This window comes from Protopterus annectens, chromosome 10.part0, assembly GCF_019279795.1.
Source record: "Protopterus annectens isolate FY-2018-M chromosome 10.part0, PAN1.0, whole genome shotgun sequence".
NCBI classification, from domain to species: Eukaryota; Metazoa; Chordata; order Ceratodontiformes; family Protopteridae; genus Protopterus; species Protopterus annectens.
Window position 1 is genome coordinate 9929475 of NC_056744.1, and position 21775 is coordinate 9951249.

A 21775-nucleotide genomic window follows, 5' to 3' on the forward strand; every position below is an offset into this window, starting at 1 on the left:
TATGGATGGGTTGAAGCATAGCTAGTGTATTTTGAAGATTGACAAATGCAAGTAAAGATTGGAAGGCTATTATGTTTTTAATTACTGGGTGTATTTTGTTGGAAGAGTTTGTGGTTGTAAGTGAGGAAGAGAATAGCTTTGGGGTTTATGTTCAAAGAGTGTAGTTGGTTGTGCCATATTTTAACCCAGGCGGGGGGGACCATGTGTTTTTGGTACCATCATATTCTGATATCTGAATTATGTGATAATGCATATTAAAATCTGGAAGACAGAAACCTCCTTTGTCTTTTGGAAGTTTGAGTTTTTGGCAACAGATTCTTGTTGTTTTTGGGTACCATAGGAATTTAGAGAGGGCTTTTTCCATTGATGTGAAGAATTTTTGGGGGGATTTTTAAACTGATAGGAGTTTAATTGAAATATAATTTTAGGAAGGATGTTCATTCTGATGATGACCACTTTGGACAGGAGTGATAGAGTTATGTTTTTTCCATTTTGAAAAATCTTGTTTGATTTTCTTCCCATGTTTTATGAAGATTAGTTTTAAGCAGTTCCTTGTAGGTATGAGAAAAATTAGTGCCAAGGTATTTTAAAGTATAGTTGAAAGTATGCCAGCTGAGGGGAAATAGGTTGCTTTATGGTTATATGGGTTTAGAGGAAAGATAGAAGATTTTGGGGGATTCATTTTGAAGTTTGCTGTTTTGGAGAAGTGTTCAATTGAGGTTAGTATTTTATGCAGATCCATGTTGGGGAGTTCAAAATAGATATTTAAACCATCGGCAAAAGCCAAATATTTCACAACTGTGTTATAGATAATGGGGGTGTGGTGATAAGATTTTTGGGTAATATGGAACAATAGTGGCTCTAGATGTAGGTTAAACAAGAATGGTGACAGGGGACACCCTTGTCGGGTTCCATTTGTTATCTTTATGGGTTGGGAGTGAATTCTATTTATGAATAGGGTGGTAGTGGCATTGCTATAGAGTGTTTTAATGGTCATTATGAAAGATTGAGGAAAATTAAACTGTGACATAGGAATAGAAAGTCTCGGTCTACATTCTCAAAAACCTTAGAGACATAATTTGTAAGGGCATATTTTGGGTGCTTGTCTTTTGTTAAGAGAGTTATTATGGTATGTAAAGTAAGAGAATTATCACATAGTTGTCTCCGTTTCATAAAGCCTACTTGTTCTGGGGAGATGATTTTGTCAAGGGTTCTTTGTAATCTATTTGCTAAAATTAAAGTCAAGATTTTTATGTCAAGGTTAATGAGGGCTATAGGTCTGTAGTTGAGGAGGTTGAGTTTGTCAGAATTAGGTTTTAGTATCAAGATTGTCTTAGAGTTAAGTATTTGTCAGAGATCCCATGTTTTATGGTGTAGTTATGTAATTGTAATAAGATTGGTGTTAGCATGGGGCTGAACTTTTTGTAGAACATTGCACTGAATCCATGTGGGCCTGGAGATTTGTGTATCTTTAATTTTTTGATTGCTATTTTAATTTCATTAGTTGATAGGGGACTTGCCAATAAGTTATAATGCTCGTCTAGACGGGGAAATTGTAAGTTATTTAGGAAATTATCGTGTATGTTAGATATATGGTGTTGTTTTGCAGGGGTTGTATATGTTATTGTAGATATCCCAGAAGGAGTAGATTATGTCTGAGTTATTGTACGTACTTTTTTCCATATAGAATATTATCTGTATATTTTGAAGGTTTCTCTTTACATTTATCATGTTGGCTAGAGCTTTGGAAAGGGTTTGGGCCCATTCTGAGTACTTATAAAGGAGTTTTAATTCACTTAGTGATTGTTTTTGTAGTTGTAGTGAATAAAGTTGTTTTTTAATTTCATATAGTTTCACCTCTAGTTCTTGTGAGTATTGGGATTTGAGTTGTTGTTCGATATTGTTGTATTGAGTTTCAAGTGAGTGAGTTTGTTTTTGTTCTTGTTTTTTGTATATGGATGCTTTCTGGATAAGGATACCTCTTATTACAATCTTAGTGGCAGCCCATTGTGTATCTAATGGGATTTGAGTCCGAGATATGTCTTGTAGTTGAGTTATTACGTTCCCAATCTCCTCCACCACTTCCTTTCGGTTTAGATTATTATTCAGGTACCAATTATTAGAACCACAATACGGAGAGGTTTGGTAATTTGGATTAATTGTTAGTGTAATTCTAGAATGATCCAAAATTAGTCTTGTGTTAAGCTCATAGTTTTGGAATTGTTTGCAAAAAGTGGAGGAGACTAGGAAAAAGTCTATTCTAGGCCAGACTTTGTGTGATGTTGACAAAAAGTGTATTTGTTAAGTGATCTGTCCTGGTCAACATTTAAGTACGGGTCAATAAGATGAAAGTTTTGTGAAAGGTCATTTAAGGCCGTGGTGATTTGACCCGGTTGTCTTTTGTTTTTGTTTGAGCTATCTCTTAGTGGGTCAGTTAGACAATTCCAATCACCCCCAATAATAGAGTGACCGGGATAATTAATAAGTAAATTATAAATTTCATAAATAAAAAGTTGCTGGTTAGAGCAGGGACCGTAGACATTCAAAAAGAGAATGTTATTTTTTGTTGTGGGTGTGTGAGCTAGTGAAAAGGCACCATCTACCATTTGTGTCATACTTACTATTGGTTATAGTGCCTGGGAAGGATTCTTTAATTATTATGGCTGTGCCTTTTGAGGCGGAACTATACCCTGCTGAAATCTGTTTAATCCAGTTTCTTGAACTTACTTGAACCCATTGGTCGTTGTTCAGCTGGGTTTCCTGTAGGAATATAATAGTAGATTTGCTTTGGTACAGTAAGTGTAAAACAGTTAAGCTTTCCTTATTCACATAGACCATTCACATTCCATAAATTTATTCTAAACATATTTTCCTTGTGTTGGGTGTAGTTTGAGTATGTGTATTCTTAAAGTGCCATTAAATGTATGTGTATTTATAGACTGGTAAAAGTTAAAGTGAGATTTTGTTGGCAAGGTCAGTTTTGTTTAAGGTGGCATCCAACTCTTCATCTCTTACCGCAGTGCCTATCCACTTATCTCTTTTTTTTGGTATGTTTGTATCTTGAGTATTAAGTTTGTTGTGTGTATAACATCTGTATAAGAAGAGATAATTCAGATGTAGGGAGATAGTTAATAAATCAGTCCTACTGTTCTATGTAACGCTAGACATTCCTGACATACAAACCTCACTCCTAAGGGTTTGTTTTTCCCTTAAGAGTGTGTAGTTAGGTATGTGTGGCTGTTTAACAATAGGTGTGAGCATTCTTTAGAGTTGTATTATGTTATGAACTAAAATAACATAACTTGGCTACTTTTCTTACCAGTTTAAAAATTGTAAGTTGCAAAGCTAGGCAGCCACTTAGCCTATATGATCTTATGCTTTGGAGTCAAGTAGGTGTATGACTAAATGAAAAGGCTTTAGTGTTGAACTTCTGATTTTACCTCACATGTTGTGATAAATGCCTTCAATGGTGTTCAGATAATGTGTGAAAGTCCAAAAGTAAGGAAAGTAAGGTGCTTCGTAACTGGATTTGTTCTTGAGTTTCTAAACCTGAAATGCATTCATTCCCAATAATTACAATTTTTTTGTGACCATATTTTTTTGTTTTTCCCCTTTCAAGCCCCACCACTGCCATATCATTCATTCTTTCTTTCTCTCAAGTTTGCTTGTCCTTCTGTCCCTTTATTCACCTACATTATTGAGCCCCAGATTACTGGGGGACCATTAATTGCAGCTAGAGACAGATCAGAGTATATCTGTGTTGCTGATCTGATTATCTATTTAAAGATCCATTCATCCATCCTCAACCCCTTTTTCCCATTTTACACATGGGGCTGGGGTGTCACTTCAGCAGTGGCAATCATTCCGAGCCAAGGTTTACACTGCTGCTTGGCTAGCTGTGCCAGTGTATTTCATCCTTACTACTCACTCACACCTACAGCCAATTTAGAGTGCCCAGTCTACCTTCTGCATGTCTTTGGAGTGCGGGAGGAAACCAAAGCACCTGTAGGAAACCCACATGACCGCAAGGAAGACAGAAGACACCCCAGCCGAAAATTGAACTGGAGAACCTTTTGCTGTGAGGCAACAATGCTAACAGCTGGACCACTGAGGCCACCCTAATTATCTGTTTAAAGATCCCACCTGCATATGAGTTGAGCTAAATTGAATAACATAATTCAGTATAACTAAAATGTCTACCTAGCCTACCCTAAAAGGTCTCAACTAATAAGCTTTTGGAGTTCATAACACTGCCTCAGATAATAATATCCCACTTGTTGTCATTCAGTCGCCCCATTCTCTTCTCATACTTACATTTCTCACTTGCTTTTGTTTCACCTCAACTTTCCCCTTTAGTCATTATCATTTTCTCCCCAGTTATAGCCATCTTTTTCCATATCCCCTACTTCTTTCTACCTCCTGTCTTCAACTTCTGCACAATTCTGCTCTGTCTCCTAAAGATATCTTCATTCTCTTGATTAATCCACACCAGAACCGCTGTATGTTTTTTAGATGTTGAATCATAGTAATCTTTAACTGGAACAATGTCTTTTACAATTTGCTCCTAATTTACTTTGATTTAGTGTGTGTTTCAGTTCATAATCACTTGTATCTGTATCTTTCTTATAGCTCATGTAACATATTATTTCTATAAGTTTGATTTTTAAATATTGTTCCCCTGTTTAAGTCTTAAAATGTATGACTAAGATCAGTGCTGTACCCCCAGTTAATTAATCAAAGTAAATAATGTCTGTATGCAATGACAGAAGTGGGGATTTACAACATTCATTTCCCTTGACGTGTGCAGACATTACTTAGTTGCTCTAGCCTTCTTCCACCATGCATTCCAAAATGGAAGTTGTGCGGCACCAGAAACCCACTCGCTCCATTTTCAATGTTAGAGCTGACTTTTTTTTGTTGTTGTTAAAACTGATTTCCACATTTGTGTAGCAAGTCTTGTAAAGCCCAGAACAGTTCCTGAACTTAGGTCATTGATGCCTTACCTCTCTCAACTGTACAATTTTTTGCAGAATTTCACTCGATTTTGCCTCATATTTATGACCAGTTTTTGATTTTCTGGTAAATCACTGAGGATTGCAGTTTGTCAATAATGCCAGATGTTAGATTTTTCATAGAACTAATTGTTAAGAAAATGCAAAAGTTCTATGAAGTTTTTAAGTGAGTTAGAGTAATTGTTCCTGATTGTCGGATTTTGACCACCATTATTTTTGGTTTTGTCCAGACTTCTTGAGAGGTATGGTGTGTGCCATTAATGTTTACTGTAAATAAAAGTGCTTGCTAGTTCCAGTGGTGGGGAGGGATAAAGTTCTAAGATCCAAGTGACCAGATTTTAAGTAGCTACTCAGGTGTCTGTTGTAGCTGGTGTGGGGAAAGAGAGAAATGATGCTTGCCTTTTTTGGTGGGGGGAGGGAGGGCTGGGTGCTTGTGAGCATGCTCTCTTTGCAGTGGAATCCCAGTGGAAGTCAAGGATCACCTGCCATTGCTTGTCTACAAGGTGAGTGCTCACCCTCATGGAGGAGTGGCATGCGTTACAAAGGTCCATTGCACCCCAGACTTTTGGACATAAATGAGTATGTGTGGGAGTTAGAACTTAACAATGGTTGCCTTGTTGACTGCTGTTTATTAGGCTCTTGCCCCAGTAAGGGTAGTGATGATTAGGACAATTGGCAAAGGGGGAACATACGAATGGCAGGCAGTGGGGCCATTAGAAATCTCTCTCCCTGTCTCTCATTTAATGTCATGCCCTTTGAATAGTCGTATGCCAGGAAATGTCAGTAGCTCCCCCGTTCCTTTCTGTGTGAAGCTAGTTCCTTAAGTTTGTATCCTATTATGGACTTGACTAAAAAAGTTGGCCTGTCCTAATAGGTTAACATATGCCTGAGAGTATTCTCCTTCCTTTCTTGTAATTTCACCTCTCAGAAAAGTGTCTTGTTTTTGTAGCTGTCTTATCTGCTGGCAAATGTTTTGAATATTAGTTGATTGGTTGCATTGCTAATGAAGTTAATCTGGGACCCGTTTTTTGGAAAATTTTTGGAAACTTGCTTGGAATTGCATTGTGTGCAAATTGAGGTTGTAGAAATTAGTCCCAAGTCCACAGGACATCACCTAATTCCATCTTGCTGCCTTCCTATATTGTGCTACATTGCTAACCTAAAGGTCAACAGATTACCACAAAGAATCATAAGGGGGACTGCGGCTGTCCTGGAGTCTGCTCTAATTATGCTGAGTCAGCAGAAGCTTTAACATTTTTCCTCCTAGTGCAGAGGAAGCATGTGGTACACATACCTTACCTCTTTGCCAGCTGCTGTGATACAGCTTGGTCAGGAGGTTGAGAATGGAATTTCCTTGCTAATTACACACATAGCAGAAAGATTCCTTACTAGTAGCTTGGCAGCTGTTTGCTTTGGCTTGGTTTCATTTCTCTTCCTTCTCCTTTTCTCGGTGGGAGATGCCTACATATTTCTTCATCTGTCAGTACAGGACAGAGGAGCTACTGCTCCCAGCAACACACTGCACCAAGCTGCCATTTATATTTATATTGCATTTATGTAGGCTATATTTGTTTTACACTTCTTCATAGCTATACCATGTAAATTAGTTGAAAGTTGGTCAGGAGTTCAGATTGCATAATTTTAATTACAAAGCAACTTTGCTTATTACAGCTGACTACTGCAGTTTAACAAGACCTGTGATGTCAGCTGCCAATAAAAAAATGTTAAAAATGGAAGTAAAGCAGGGAACTTGTTTTTGATTTAAGAGGCTACATACTTAGCATGTGCATATTATTACATGTATGTTCAGACTGTGATAACTAAGTGTCACACATATGTTCAAACAGATTGTGTTACAAATGTTACACAACAGGGGAATGTAAAACCTTTGTGTCAGCCAGTCATACACACACATTAGATCTACTAGCGAGGATGTAATTTCCCTGTAACATCCCTGCTGGAAAGTGTATACAGCACAACATGAAGAAGTGAACTCTGTGACAGAAAAAGCTGAAAATCTCCCCTTCAAAAGCAGATGTATTAAATGTTAATGAACACGATAAGAATCAGCACGTCTATCTAGGAAAGTTACTTCCTCTCATTTTTAGTGTTCATTGCAGTTTATTTTACAGTATGTTACTGAATAGTATTGACAGACTGTTCATAATTTACTGCCCTGCTTAAGAGTGAACACCTAAAAAAAGTGAACACTTCTTCCTTACCTAACCTAAAAAAACATACTCTTGTCATGAGATTACTAGGAAGCACACAGCTGCGTGTGCACACCGATTGGAGGCTGTGTTAGAAATTAATTTTTTGATATCGCATAGTAGGAAAAATGCCCAAGAAAGGTAGTTAGCCTAAGAGTTTGATCCCTCAAGCAGTGGTGAGGCAGTACATAATCATTTGGGTTATTGATTACAAATCATGTTGAACAAAACTTTAAACTTTTCAGTTGTGTATTATACCATGACCCCCCCAAAACGTGCACGCTGATTGGCCAGCGGGCCCGTTGTAAATCGAGTTATACTAATGGAAAAAGGTCCGGTCGCCCGGACTTTTTTCCATTAGTATAACACGTTTTTTTAAAACACTGTCTCGCTATGTTAAATGGGTTTAACATAGCGAGACAGCTTTAAAATAAGCAACGGAGATCCGTTGCTTATTTTAAAGCTGTCTCCCTATGTTAAACCCATTTAACATAGCAGACAGTGTTTAAAAGCAACGGAGAAAGCAAGATCTCCGTTGCTTTTTTTTAATGTCTCGCTATGTTAAATGAGTTTAACATAGCGAGACAGTTTTAAAATAAGCAACGGAGATGTCCGTTGCTTATTTTAAAACTGTCTCGCTATGTTAAACTCATTTAACATAGTGAGACACTAAAAAAAAGCAACGGAGACCTTGCTTTCTCCATTGCTTTTGCCCACAGCTCTGATGTACTGCGCAGGCGCGCAGTACATCAGAACTGCCGCGGATGCCAGACATCTGCGGAAGGGCAGCAAACAGGCATTATACTATGCCATTATTTAAGAAAAGTAACCGTTTCTTTTCTTAAATAATGTCATGGTATGATAGCAGTAACCCACGCCTGGGTGTGGGTAATGCTAAATTTACCCACGGTTGGCTTTGTTTGGTCCCTCTGGCTTCGCCCTCGGGACCAAACCACGCCAACCGTGGGTAAATTTAGCATTACCCACACCCAGGCGTGGGTTATTGTTATAATAGGAATAATGGGGGGTGGGGTTTAAAGTGAGATTTGCTCCCTAGTCTCATTTTAACTACACTCCACCCAGCCAAGGGATTAATCTTAAATTTAGATGAAAAACAAGTTCTTTGAACTGGTTAACAAGAGAATTATAAAATCTTTGCCATTTACAGTGTAAGTAGGCCTGCAGAGTGGTTTGAGAAAATGGGCTGAGGAATGATTATTCTAGTTCTGAACTTTAAACATTAACAGCCACTGAATTCGGCCTGGTTAAGGAAACTTCTTGTGCAAGGGGGCCTAATCTTCATTTGTTTACTAAGCAGTATTTGTTCCTTTTTTTAAAAGGACTGCTGTGTTGTACCTGTTATTTGGAATACAAATATGAATTCTCAATTATATTTAACATTCGTGGTGGTTTATTGGAAGTATTTTCTTTGGAGTAGTAGTCTACTATATTTAACATTTGGTACAGGAACTGTTTTGTATTAAAAGTAGAATGTAAGATGCACAGTTCTCTAAACTGGTCAATTTACACTTTATTGTGCATGAAAATGTGGATACACCATTATGCTTGTGCTACACTGTACTTTCAGTGTTGTGCTTCACTATGCTGCTGAGTGTGTGGTAGTATCTGTAACTCCTCTGCAACACGCAGATACGTAAACACACACACGCACGCAAACACACAAAGTTGCAAATGCACATAAACATACATAGATAAAAACACTTTTGGGCGTTATTTACCTACATCCAAGTTAAAGCTGTATAACCACTCAAGCATTAGGGCTACAGTGATGAAATAAGCATTTTGTTTTTGGCAACCTGAAGGTTTGTGGTTTGCTTTGTTATTAAATGGGGATGATGTGCACTTCAGGCATATCTCAGCAGAGAAAGCCTCCTCAGCATATAGTTTGCTGCAGATATTAAGTATTGAACCACTACTGCATGTCTGTCTTTAAGTCTGTCCCTCTGAGACTGTTGTTGCCTTTTGCATGTCTGCCAGTACTGCAGTTACTCATCCGTAATACTTCTACCTGTGGGGCATTCCTGAATGTACCTTTGTTGCCCTTTGTCCTAATAATCACACGTAATTGGGTTTGATTTCCAGTTTTTCCAAGCACTGCCTCTGAAGAGAATAACTTGCTTTATGGTTAGTGTTAATCACGGCTTTACATTTTATTTTCTTTTTCCTCAGTGGTGCAACTGGGCCTAGGACATGTAGGAATGTTTTAGTAAAAAAGTGCACAGCATTATCTAGAAGAAGGTATTTTATTGAAATACAGTTACATTTTTGCTCATAGGCTCTTGAATTTAAATTCTTGAAAGTGACACTGAAGTGATCTTAAACTCCACAAAGAAACTATTACAATTTGCTTAATAAAATGGGAAATGCTTCTCCATTGGGAAGCTGTAGTTATTCCCCATTCTGCTTCTCTATAGCAGGTTTTGACCTATCCAAAACACTTCTATAATGCAGAGCTTGCTTACACACGTACTCATATCTGGGGACTGAGGTACCCTTCTCCTAGCCAGAGCAAGCCTTAAATAAAACTTTTTTATGCATTTCACCTTACTCCCTAATAATTTAGATACCATGGAAAGGTAGGGCTGATGTTCATCGTGTTACACTGCTACAGTCATCACACTTGAGTTATCCTGCCGTCAGGCAGTCCCGCAGTCCAGCCTGCCGTCAGGCGGTCCCGCAGTCGGCCAGAGTTCCAAAGTCTTGGTCCGGCGTCGGTTGCGGTCTCTTCTTCCCTGACCTCAGTGCACCAGGGGTATATAATATGCATCCGACACCATTTTCTTCTGTCTTTCTTGCCGCGCGGTGCCCGAAGCAGAAGCAGTTCGCAAGTGCCGGTCGGCCGACTCCTGAGATTTTTGAAGTCAAATTTCAGATCCGAAGTCTTCAATAAAGCTAAGTACCCCATTGGGGAAACTTTTTTCTTGCCTCAGACCGATGTCAGAAAAAGTTAATAATTGTATTTCTTGTGGGAAGCAAATACCTCATAAGGACTTCCACTCTTACTGTATTCCATGCCTAGGCCGTGATCAAGACGTCACTAGTTGTCGGTTTTGTGCTAGATTTAACAAACGCACTATAAAAAGACGTTTTGATTTTGCTTTGCACTACTTTGGCCGAAGGTTCAATTATACTATGCCGTCGGATCAACCGACGACTGCAATTCCGAAAAAACACAAAGACAAGGATAAAGACAGGCATCCAAGGTCCAAACCCGACGACAAAACCTCTTCTAGGCCAGTCGCCGGTTCACCAGTTCTCAGTGAGGCGCTTTCGCAGCCCCTGACACCCGCTACCTCAGAGCCACAGGCCGCCTCTGACTCCCACATGGAGGCAACTAGGCCTCTGACTCCCACGTGGAGGCAACTAGGCCTCTGGAAACTCAAGGTATTGGGCCTACGGAAACTAATCCCTCAGATAGGTCCGGAGCCGCTGAGCAGGCACCGGCTTCTGAGGGTGTTTTCAGACCTTCACAACTTACCATTAAAACAACAGCCAAGACAAAGGTGCCATTAAAGACAAAGAAAAAAGTACAGCATTCTCCTGGACAGTCCTCCATGCCTAAGAAACAGATGCTTAAAATGGCCGAAGACCTCATTACTCTAATCAGGGGTTCCCATCCCCCTCCTGAGAAAAGGCCTAGGCAGGATACAGACTATGACTCCTCTGATCAGGTTTCCATTTCCTCTGATTCCTCTTCAGACCAGGGATACTCTTTACCCATCTATGAGAACTCTGATGCTGAGGAATCTATCCCTTCAGCCTCTCCTCCTGAGGATTACTGTTTTGGGGAAACTTTACACACCATGAGGGAACATTTCCATTGGGAAAGTCAGGAATACTCAGAATCCAAGAAAAGGCTCAGGGATTTCCTCTTATTGCCTCAGCACAGGCCCCTGGCTATTCTGCCTGTGCTAGACATTGTGGATGATGTGTTCTCTGAATCCAGCTTATCTCCTGACTCTTTGCCCCCTGTTCCAGCCAAGCCAGATAGGTATTATAGAGTCCCTGACTCTCACAAGTTTCTTCACAAAAACCCTTCTGCTGATCCAGAAACTATTTCCCAGGGTCCAAAAGGGGTTAAGGCTTCCATTGCAAAAAATCCAGTACCCTCTGACAGAGATTCCAGAGCTTTGGATAGATGGGGGAAGAAAGTATACACGTCTACAACTTTAGCAGTAAGAGCTTTAAATTGCCAGTTTCACATGCTTAAGTACCAACAATATTTAATGGCTCAGTTAAAACAGAAAATGCTTGCTGGCTCAGAAGCTCCTGATTGTAAAGAAATGCAGGATTTATTGCATGCAGTTGAACAGGTGGGAAAACGTACTCTTCAATGTGGTTTTGATTCTTTAGAGGCCTCTTGTAGAGCCGCAGATGTTCATCGTGCATACAGCTGCAGTAATCACAGATGGGTTCTCAGCCATCAGGCGGTCCCTCGATCGGCCGAATTCCAAAGTCTTGGTCCGGCGTCAGTTGTCGTCGCTTACTCTTCTGACGTCAGTAAGACCAGAGTATATAAGACACAGCCGATGCCATGTTCTCCAGTCTTTTTTGCCGCGCAGTGCCCGAAGCAGAAGCAGTTCGCAAGTGCCGGTCGGCCAGCTCCTGAATTACGAAAAAAAAATTGGAACCGAAGTCTTCTTTAAAGCTAAGTACCCGTTGAAACTTTTCTTGCCTCAGACCGATGTCAGAAAAAGTTAATAATTGTATTTCTTGTGGGAAGCAAATACCGCATAAGGATTTCCATTCCCGTTGCATACCTTGTTTGGGCCCAGACCACGACGTCTCGGGCTGTCGCTTTTGCGCTACCTTTAATAAACGCACTATCAAGCGTCGGGCGGAGTTCGCCCAACACTACTTTGGTAAAGCTTTTGATTATAAGATGTCGTCGGACACTCCGACTACCGTTTTGTCCAAAAAACGCAAGGAAAAGGACCGACACGCGAGACCCGCGGTCCCTGCCAACACCACACCAAAACAGGCTACACGTGGTCCGGTTCTCAGCGAGACACCTTTGCAGTCCCTGACTACCGACGACACTCCTTTGGCGGTGTTCTCTGTACCCGAGACCGCTGGGTCCTCGGTCCTTTCCCAGACTACAACCGAAGCCCCTGCTAATGTCGAGCCTACTAATGTGGACAGGCCCACCTCCACCCATGGTGTATTTAGGCCTTCATCTTCTTTTTCAATAAAGGCTTTTACTAAATCCAAAGCAGCCAGGCATCCCACGAGGCCTGTTGCACAGGGCCCATCTCCTGGACCCATGCCTAAGAAACAGATGCTTAAAATGGCTGAGGATTTAATTACTCTTATCAGAGGTTCTCAGCCCCCTCCTGACAAGAGACCCAGAGTGGAAGAAGAATCTCCCTCTTCTGATCAGGGATCCATTTTTATCAGAACATTCTGATGCAGAGGAACACTCTTACTCCCCTTTTGAGGATTTGGATGCAGAACAGTCCATTCCTTCTGTATCCCCTCCTGAGGATTTTTCTTTTGGGGATACCTTGCACACTTTGAGGGAACACTTCCATTGGGAAGGCCAAGACTTTTCAGATTCCAAGAAAAGACTTAGGGAATTTCTTTGGTTACCTCAGCACAGACCTCTGGCTATACCCCCTGTTTTGGATGTACTGGATGATGTCTATTCGGAGGCTTGCCTTAACCCTGATTCTCTTGCCTCCTGCACCAGTAAAACCTGATAGGTATTACAGAGTACCCAGCTTTCACCAATTTCTCTACAAAGGCCATAATGCTGACCCTGAAACCATTTCACAAGGCCCCAAGGGATTAAAGGCCTCCACTGCCAAGAACCCACTCCCTGCAGAAAGGGAATCCAGATCTCTAGAAAGGTGGGATAAAAAGGTATATACCTCGGCCACCCTAGCCATGAGGTAAACTGTCAGTTTCATATGATTAAATATCAACAGTACCTGTTATCACAATTAAGGAACAAAATGTCTCAACCTGAACAACCAGATTTAAAAGAGTTACAGGATATGATGCATAGTGCGGAGCAAGTGGGTAAACACACCTTACAATGTGGTTATGATGCCCTAGAGGCTTCCAGTAGAGCGGCTGCCACAGGATCAGTCATTCGCAGGCATGCCTGGCTTAGGGAACAAAATTTACCTGATCATGTGAAAGCTAAACTTCTTGATGCTCCTTTACAAAAGGATGTATTATTTGGTACTAATGCTGAGGACATACTACGGAAAATGGAAGAAAAAGCCAAATCTATGCAAACTGTCAAGGCTTTCTTACAGGTCCAACCACCACGTTTTAGCAGAAATTGCCCTTCAAAAAACTGGTCCTTTCCAGCCACTGACAAGCCCCAAAGAGGCAGATACAGACGCACAAGGGGCAGAGGGCAATCACAAGGATCATATAGAGGCAGACAATGGCAATCTCCAGCACCAAGAGGTGGTGAAGACAGTGCACAACAATACAGGAAGCAAACCCAATGACTCCCTCATTTCCATGCCAAGCATGTCTCAGCTGACAGCACCTTTGGGAGGGAAACTAGCATTATTTGCAAGCAATTGGCATATTGTCACAACAGACAAATGGATACTGGACATTATAAACAGAGGCTACAAATTTCAATTTCACACTCTTCCAAAAATGAGAGGCATGCCAAACCTGCCACAAAATCAAAGGGCAGAGGCACAACTGCAAATTTCAAAGCTCCTAAACATGAGAGCTATACAAGAGGTACCTACACTCCAACAAGGTCAAGGTTTTTATTCAAGACTTTTTCTGGTACCAATAAAAGGAACCGACTGGAGACCCATTTTGGACTTATCCATCCTCAACACATTCCTACTCGTGCCAAAATTCAAGATGCTCACATTACAGCAACTTCTTCCCATGCTGGGCAAGGAGTTTTGGCTGGTAACATTGGACCTCAAGGAGGCATACCTGCATGTCCCAATCAGACAAAGCTGCAGAAGATACCTCAGATTTCTTGCAGGTTCAATCCGCTATCAATTCTCTGCATTGCCCTTTGGCTTATCTACTGTGCCCAGAGTATTCACAAAGTGCCTGGCATCAGTGATTGCCTACTGCAGACTTCAAGGGATACAAATTTACCCTTATCTGGACGACTGCCTGATCCAAGCAGACAGCAAACGCATACTACTGGAACATCTGGCTTATGTGACACGGTTACTGCTTTCTCTGGGATATACCATCAACAAGGAGAAATCAAGACTAACACCATCTCAGAAAATAACCTTCCTGGGTGCCAACTTGGACACAAACACCCAGATGGCATATCCTACGCCAGAAAAACAAGGGCAACTATCTCAGTACTTCAAAACACTAGCAAAAAGTACCAGGCTTACTGCAAGGAAAATCCTGCAGGCTCTGGGATTCATGGCATCTTGCATTCTTCTAATCCCATGTGCAAAGCTGCATATGAGGAAACTTCAATGGTACCTAAAAAATCTATGGTCTCAACACAGTCACAGTTTGGAAGCAATTATACCAATAATTCCATGTTTGCAAAAGGAATTTCTATGGTGGGCCAAAGCATGTCAAGTAAACACAGGCCTTCCATTCTGCAAGCCTCAAGCAAAACAAGTCATAACCACAGACGCCTCAGATTATGCCTGGGGGGTGCACATGAAGGACAGGTGCATTCAGGGCAGATGGTCCCAAAAGGAAAAGCACCTTCACATCAATCAAAAAGAAATGCTAGCAGTGATAAATGCAATTACAGCTTTCAAGGACTTCCTGCATCCAGGACATTTACTGATAAGAACAGACAACACCACAGTAATGTGGTACATAAACAAACAAGGAGGAACACATTCATACCCCTTGTGCAGACTAGCCATGACTCTTTGGAACTTGGCTCTGGAAAGACAAATCGAACTTCAAGCACAGTACTTGCCAGGACTGGAAAACACACTGGCAGACACTTTAAGCAGAAATATGACAGATCCACACGAATGGAAGTTACATCCTCAGGTGTTTACAGAGATAATCCAAGCGTGGGGGAGGCCAGACATAGATCTTATTGGCTCCCACAGGAACCATCAACTGATAAAGTTTTGTTCAAGGACCTTTCATCCAAAGGCCTGGAAAGTAGACGCCCTTTCATTCAGTTGGACAGCATGGACAGTTTATGCATTCCCACCTCTGCCCCTTCTGCCCAAGGTGCTTTTGAAAGCAAGAACAGACAAACCGAGGATGATACTGATTGCTCCAGATTGGCCAAGGCAACACTGGTATCCACTCCTGAGGAGCCTAACACATACTCCTCCCTGGTCCCTGCCTCTAATGCCTCTCCTACTGACTCAGAACAGCTACAAAACTCTTCACAGTCAGCTGAAAACACTCAACCTCGCTGCATGGAAAATTCCTTGACACCACAACAGTCCCTACTCTCCAAGGAGGTGCAGGATGTCATTTTGGAGGCCAGAAGACCATCTACTAGAAAAGCTTACTCTGCAAAATGGAAGCGGTTTTGCTGTTGGAATGAGAAAAGAGGCCAGGACCCTAGAAAATTGAACTTGCCTCAGGTTTTACAGTACCTAGCTGAACTGCTGAACAGTGGACTTTCATTTTCTTCCATAAAAATACATGCCTCAGCCATTTCTGCAGAATTCAACATGGATCCTCCTTTTTTCTCTCACCCACTCTTACGACAGTTCCTCAGAGGGGCTAAGAATATAAGACCTCCAAGGAAGCAACCAATACCAGCCTGGGACCTTAATTACATACTAGAAAAATTAACATTGCCTCCCTTTGAACCTGCTGCCTCAACAGATCTGCAACATTTGTCCTGGAAAACAGCTTTCCTTCTGGCCATCACTTCAGCTCGTAGGGTTTCTGAACTACAGGCCCTCATGGCGGTGCAGCCCTTCCTCATCTTCCATCAGGACAGGGTTTTCCTTCGTACCAACCCATCTTTTATGCCAAAAGTGGTATCCAGGGTAGCCTTAAATCAAGCCATACACCTACCTACCTTTTATCCTAACCCTCAAAACAAAGGGAGAGGCTGCTTCACACTTTAGACATCCATAGGCAGCTACGTTATTATTTGGACAGAACAAAGTCCTTCAGGAAATCAGAACAACTTTTGTGTCCTATGCTGTAGGGGCTCAAGGGAAACCAGTTACCAAACAGACCATTTCCAAGTGGATTGGCCACTGCATACGGTTTTGTTATTCCTATCATGGGAAATCTGTCCCTACTGGTATCAGATCTCACTCCACCAGGGCCACAGCCACCTCTACAGCCTTCCTCAGAGGCGTTCCTACTAAGGATATTTTGGAGGCAGCCACTTGGAGTTCTGTACATACCTTCACAAAACACTACCACCTACCCTTATATTCCAGAACAAGAGCAGGCTTTGCCACTGCTGTTTTGCAGGGCATTCTGGCTCAACCCAGTTCCTCATAGTACCTACCACCCTATGCATAGCTTTGGGACTCTACCCATCTGTGATTACTGCAGCTGTATGCACGATGAACATAGTACAGTTTTGTACCTACCATAAATGTAGATGTTCGAGTGCTAATACAGCTGCAGTACAGGTTTCCCTCCCTCCTTCCCCACTTGGTAAAGGCATGGGGCCTAACAACCTCTTCATACCACCTGACTGGGTTATCCTGCTATGTTTTATTTGCTTGCGTGCACTGATTTTGCATTACATTGCATTGCCTGCATATGTAGATAAGCCTTATTTATGTATTGCCTTCCTTTTGGGGGCACCTGACATCTGGGGCAAGAAAGACTGAAGAACATGGCGTCGGCTGTGTCTTATATACTCTGGCCTTACTGACGTCAGAAGAGTAAGCGACGACAACCGACGCCGGACCAAGACTTTGGAATTCGGCCGACCGAGGGACCGCCTGATGGCTGAGAACCCATCTGTGATTACTGCAGCTGTATTAGCACTCGAACATCTACATTTATGGTAGGTACAAAACTGTACTTTACAGTTTCTGTTATTCGAAGACATGCTTGGTTAAAAGAACAGAGTTTACCTAAACATGTTAAGGCAAAGTTATTGGATGCTCCTTTACAACATGATACCTTGTTTGGTGTTAAGGCAGAAGAGGTGTTAAAGAAAATGGAGGATAAAGCTAAATCTATGCAAACAGTCAAGGATTTCTTACAGGTACAGTCACCTCGGTTTAGCAGAAATTGGCCAACAAAAAATTGGTCCTTTCCAGTGTCAGACAGGCCACAGAGAGGCAGATACAGACACCCAAGAGGCAGATCTCAACCCCAAGGCTCAAACAGACAACGACAGTGGGGCACCTCAACCCCAAAAGGAGGTGAGGGCAAGTCTCAACCTTACAGGAAACAGTCACAATGACTTTCCTTTGCGTATGCCAAGCACGTCCCTTCTGGAAGCCCCCTTAGGGGGAAAACTAGCACTTTTTTCTCAAAACTGGCAAACAATTACCCAAGACAAATGGGTCCTGAATATTGTGTCTCAAGGTTACAGATTCCACTTCCATACTTTACCAAAGCTAAATGGAATGCCAGACCTGCCACAAAATCAATGGGCAGAGGCACAAAAACAAATTTCAGCACTCATGGACATGAGAGCTATACAAAAAGTACCACAACAGGAACAAGGACAAGGATTTTACTCAAGACTCTTCCTGGTCCCCAGAAAGTACAAAGCCTGGAGGCCTATACTGGACCTTTCAATTCTGAATACTTACCTGGATATCCCGAAATTCAAAATGTTGACATTACAACAGCTTCTAGCCATGCTGGGCAAGAAGGCTTGGCTTGTTACTCTGGACCTCAAAGAGGCATACCTGCATGTCCCTATCAGACAGAATTGCAGAAGATACCTCCGATTCAAAGCTGGTACAATGCACTGCCAATTCTCTGCACTGCCCTTTGGCTTATCTACTGCACCCAGGGTCTTCACAAAGTGCCTGGCACCAGTAATTACATTTTGCAGACAAAAAGGAATTCAAATATATCCATACCTGGACGACTGCCTCATTCAAGCAGAGACAAAGGACATTCTTCTACAGCATCTGGCATTTGTGAAAAAGTTGCTAATTTCTCTAGGGTACACAGTAAGCGAAAAGAAGTCAAAATTAGTGCCCTCACAACAGATCACATTCCTGGGTGCCAGCTTAAATACAACAGCCCAGATGGCTTACCTCACGCCAGACAAACAAGTGCAACTAACTCAACATTTTCGACTACTGGCAAAAACGTCCCATCTCCCTGCAAGAAAAATTCTGCAGGCCCTGGGATTCATGGCATCCTGCATACTACTAATACCATATGCCAGACTGCATATGAGGAAATTACAATGGTACCTAAAAAGTGTTTGGACTCAACATTCTCACAGTCTAGAAGCAGTAATTCCCTGCCTACAATAGGAGTTTCGATGGTGGGCACAGGCATGTCACCTAAACAAGGGTCAGCCTTTTACCCAACCCACAGCCAGGCAAACTCTAACAACAGATGCTTCGGACTACGCCTGGGGAGCGCACATGGCAGGAACATGCATTCAGGACAAGTGGACCACAGACCAGATGCATCTTCACATCAATCAAAAAGAGATGTTGGCTATTAAAAATGCCCTAACAGCTTTCAAGGACCTTCTACATCCAGGACAACTACTACTAAAGACAGACAGCACCACAGTAATGTGGTACATAAACAAACAAGGGGGCACTCATTCTTATCCCCTATGCAGACAAGCCATGACCTTGTGGAACAGGTCTAACGTACCAAGTTCCCCTGCAAGCACAATTCCTGCCAGGAAAGAAAAATACCCTGGCAGACGACCTAAGCAGAAATATCATGGACCCTCATGAATGGAAATTGAATCCACAAATCTTCAGCATGATAACACAAAAATGGGGATGCCCAGACATGGATCTTTTTGTCTCCCCTCTGAATTGCCAACTACAAAAATTCTGCACAAGGACTTATCACAAACAAGCATGGAAAGTGGATGCTCTTCTGTTCAGCTGGAAAAACCTAAAAGTCTATGCCTTCCCACCACTGCCTCTCCTTTCAAAGGTACTCCTAAAAGCCAGACAAGAAAAACCACAGATGATCCTGATTGCTCCAGACCGGCCATGCCAGCACTGGTACCCTATCTTAAGGAACTTGGCTCAGGGCCCACCATGGATTTTGCCCCAAATTCCGCACCTTCTGACTCAACAGAACAATCAGATCCTGCACGGTCAGCTCAAAACCCTAAACCTGGCTGCATGGCAGATATTTTAGTCAAACAGGCAATGCCTCTCTCTAAAGCTGTTATGGATGTCATTTTGGAGGCCAGGAGGCCTAGCACCAGGAAAGCTTACTCAGGAAAATGGAAGAGATTCTGCGCCTGGAACCAGGCTCACAGCCTTGACCCTCTTGTTACAAACATTCCACAGATTTTACAGTACTTAACTGAGATGCTGGACAGAGGCCTATCCTTTTCATCAATTAAGATTCACGCCTCTGCCATTTCTGCACATTACAATACGGATCCTCCTTTATTCTCTCATCCCTTGCTAAAGCAGTACCTCAGAGGGGCTAAAAACATAAGATCGCCCCGGAGAGCACCAACACCAACTTGGGACCTCAATTTCGTTTTGGAAGAACTGACCCTACCACCTTTTGAGCCAGCCAATACAGCCAATCTAAAATTTGTATCATGGAAAACAGCTCTGCTCCTGGCAGTAACTTCAGCACGAAGAGTCTCAGAGCTACAGGCATTAATGGCAGTGGAACCTTTTATAATTTTTCACCAGGATAGGGTATCTTTAAGAACAAACACTACCTTCATGCCAAAGGTGGTATCTAGTGTGGCTCTTAACCAAACCATCCATTTGCCTACTTTTTATCCAGACCCCCAAAATAAAGGGGAGAAACTTCTACATTATTTGGACATACCAGGCAGCTACTCTTCTACTTGGACAAAACAAAAGCTTTCAGGAAAACTGATCAACTGATTGTAGCATATGCTGCAGGATCACAAGGCAAGGCCATCTCAAAGCAGACTATATCCAAATGGATAGGACACTGTATTCGGTACTGCTACACACAGCATGGAAAATCAGTCCCTAATAACATTAGGCCTCATTCCACCAGGGCAACAGCCACTTCAGCAGCCTTTCTCAGAGAAGTACCTACCAAGGAAATTTTGGAGGCTGCAACTTGGAGTTCAGTGCACACCTTCACCAAGCATTACCACCTGCCTCTTTACTCTAAATCCAGAGCAGGATTTGCCACTGCAGTTCTGCAGGGCCTCTTAGCCAATCCTAACTCTTTATAGACCAGCCACCCAAACTTAGCTTTGGGATTCAACCCAAGTGTGATGACTGCAGCAGTGTAACACGATGAACATAGTACAGTTTTGTACCTACCATAAATGTAGATGTTCGAGTGTTCACACTGCTGCAGTCCAGGTTACCCTCCCTCCATCCCCTCTGAACTAGCTGGACTTATCTATACCCTTCTATCCTATACAACCTTTGAGGTGTATTTGCTGATAACTGAAGGTATTGTTTTTATTTTAGATGTATATTTTTGATTAGCAATATATATTGCCTACCCACTTGGGGGCACCTGACATCTGGGGCAAGAAAAACTGAAGAAAATGGCGTCGGATTCACATTATATACCCCTGATGCACTGAGGTCAGGGAAGAAGTGACAGCAACCGACTCCGGACCAAGACTTTGGAACTCTGGCTGACTGCGGGACCGCCTGATGGCAGGATGGACTGCGGGACCGCCTGACGACAGGATAACCCAAGTGTGATGACTGCAGCAGTGTGAACACTTGAACATCTACATTTATGGTAGGTACAAAACTGTACTTTTCTGTGGCTATGTTTTTATATTACACATGAACCAGTTTCTACTTGTGATTTGAATGAGTTCCATAAAGTAAATGAAAGGTTGTATAACTTCAATTGTGGTTTAGTCAAATGTCACATAGGCGCTGGAACCATAGGGTGAGGGGGAGGGTGCACCCTCCCCACTTTTATAGCTTCAAGACCTGTACACGGAGGATGCACACATGCGTTCAATTTAAACACAAATGTGCACCTGATCACAGACTCAACACTAAGGTTATATTTACTGAAGCTGTGTAAATTTATTTCATTATTTGCTGAAGCTTTACTGATTTTATATACTTATATTAGGGTGTGTGTGTGTGTGCTCCGATTTATGTATATTAACTTAGCTCTGTCATTATTTCATTAGCTTAGCTGTGTGTGCTCCCGTTCTGATTAGCTGGTGCTCCGTTTCTGTTACTTATATTAGGGCTGGTGCTCCATTTTTATATTAGCTTAGCTGCTCCGTTGACCTCAGTATTTCATTAGTTTAGCTGCTGATGCTTGTTTCACTGATTATATTTGCTGGTGCTTGTTTCATTTACAAATTAGTTGGCTTTGTATTCTCTGGAGCTGATTGATTGGTTGACCATGTGGCTATGTATTGATGCTGTGTCGAGAATTGGATGAAAACTATTGTCGGATTGTGCTTGAAAACTGGAAAAAACACAAAGGAAGCCCCCCCCCCCCCCCCCCCCCCAT

General features: G+C 42.0%; 1 protein-coding gene across 2 annotated transcripts in view; it reads left to right on the forward strand.

Annotated features, from left to right (window-relative positions):
* Positions 1-21775, forward strand: part of CASKIN2 (CASK interacting protein 2) — a 1742750-nt gene that overhangs the window by 497150 nt on the left and 1223825 nt on the right. The gene's annotated exons all lie outside the window — the stretch shown is intronic.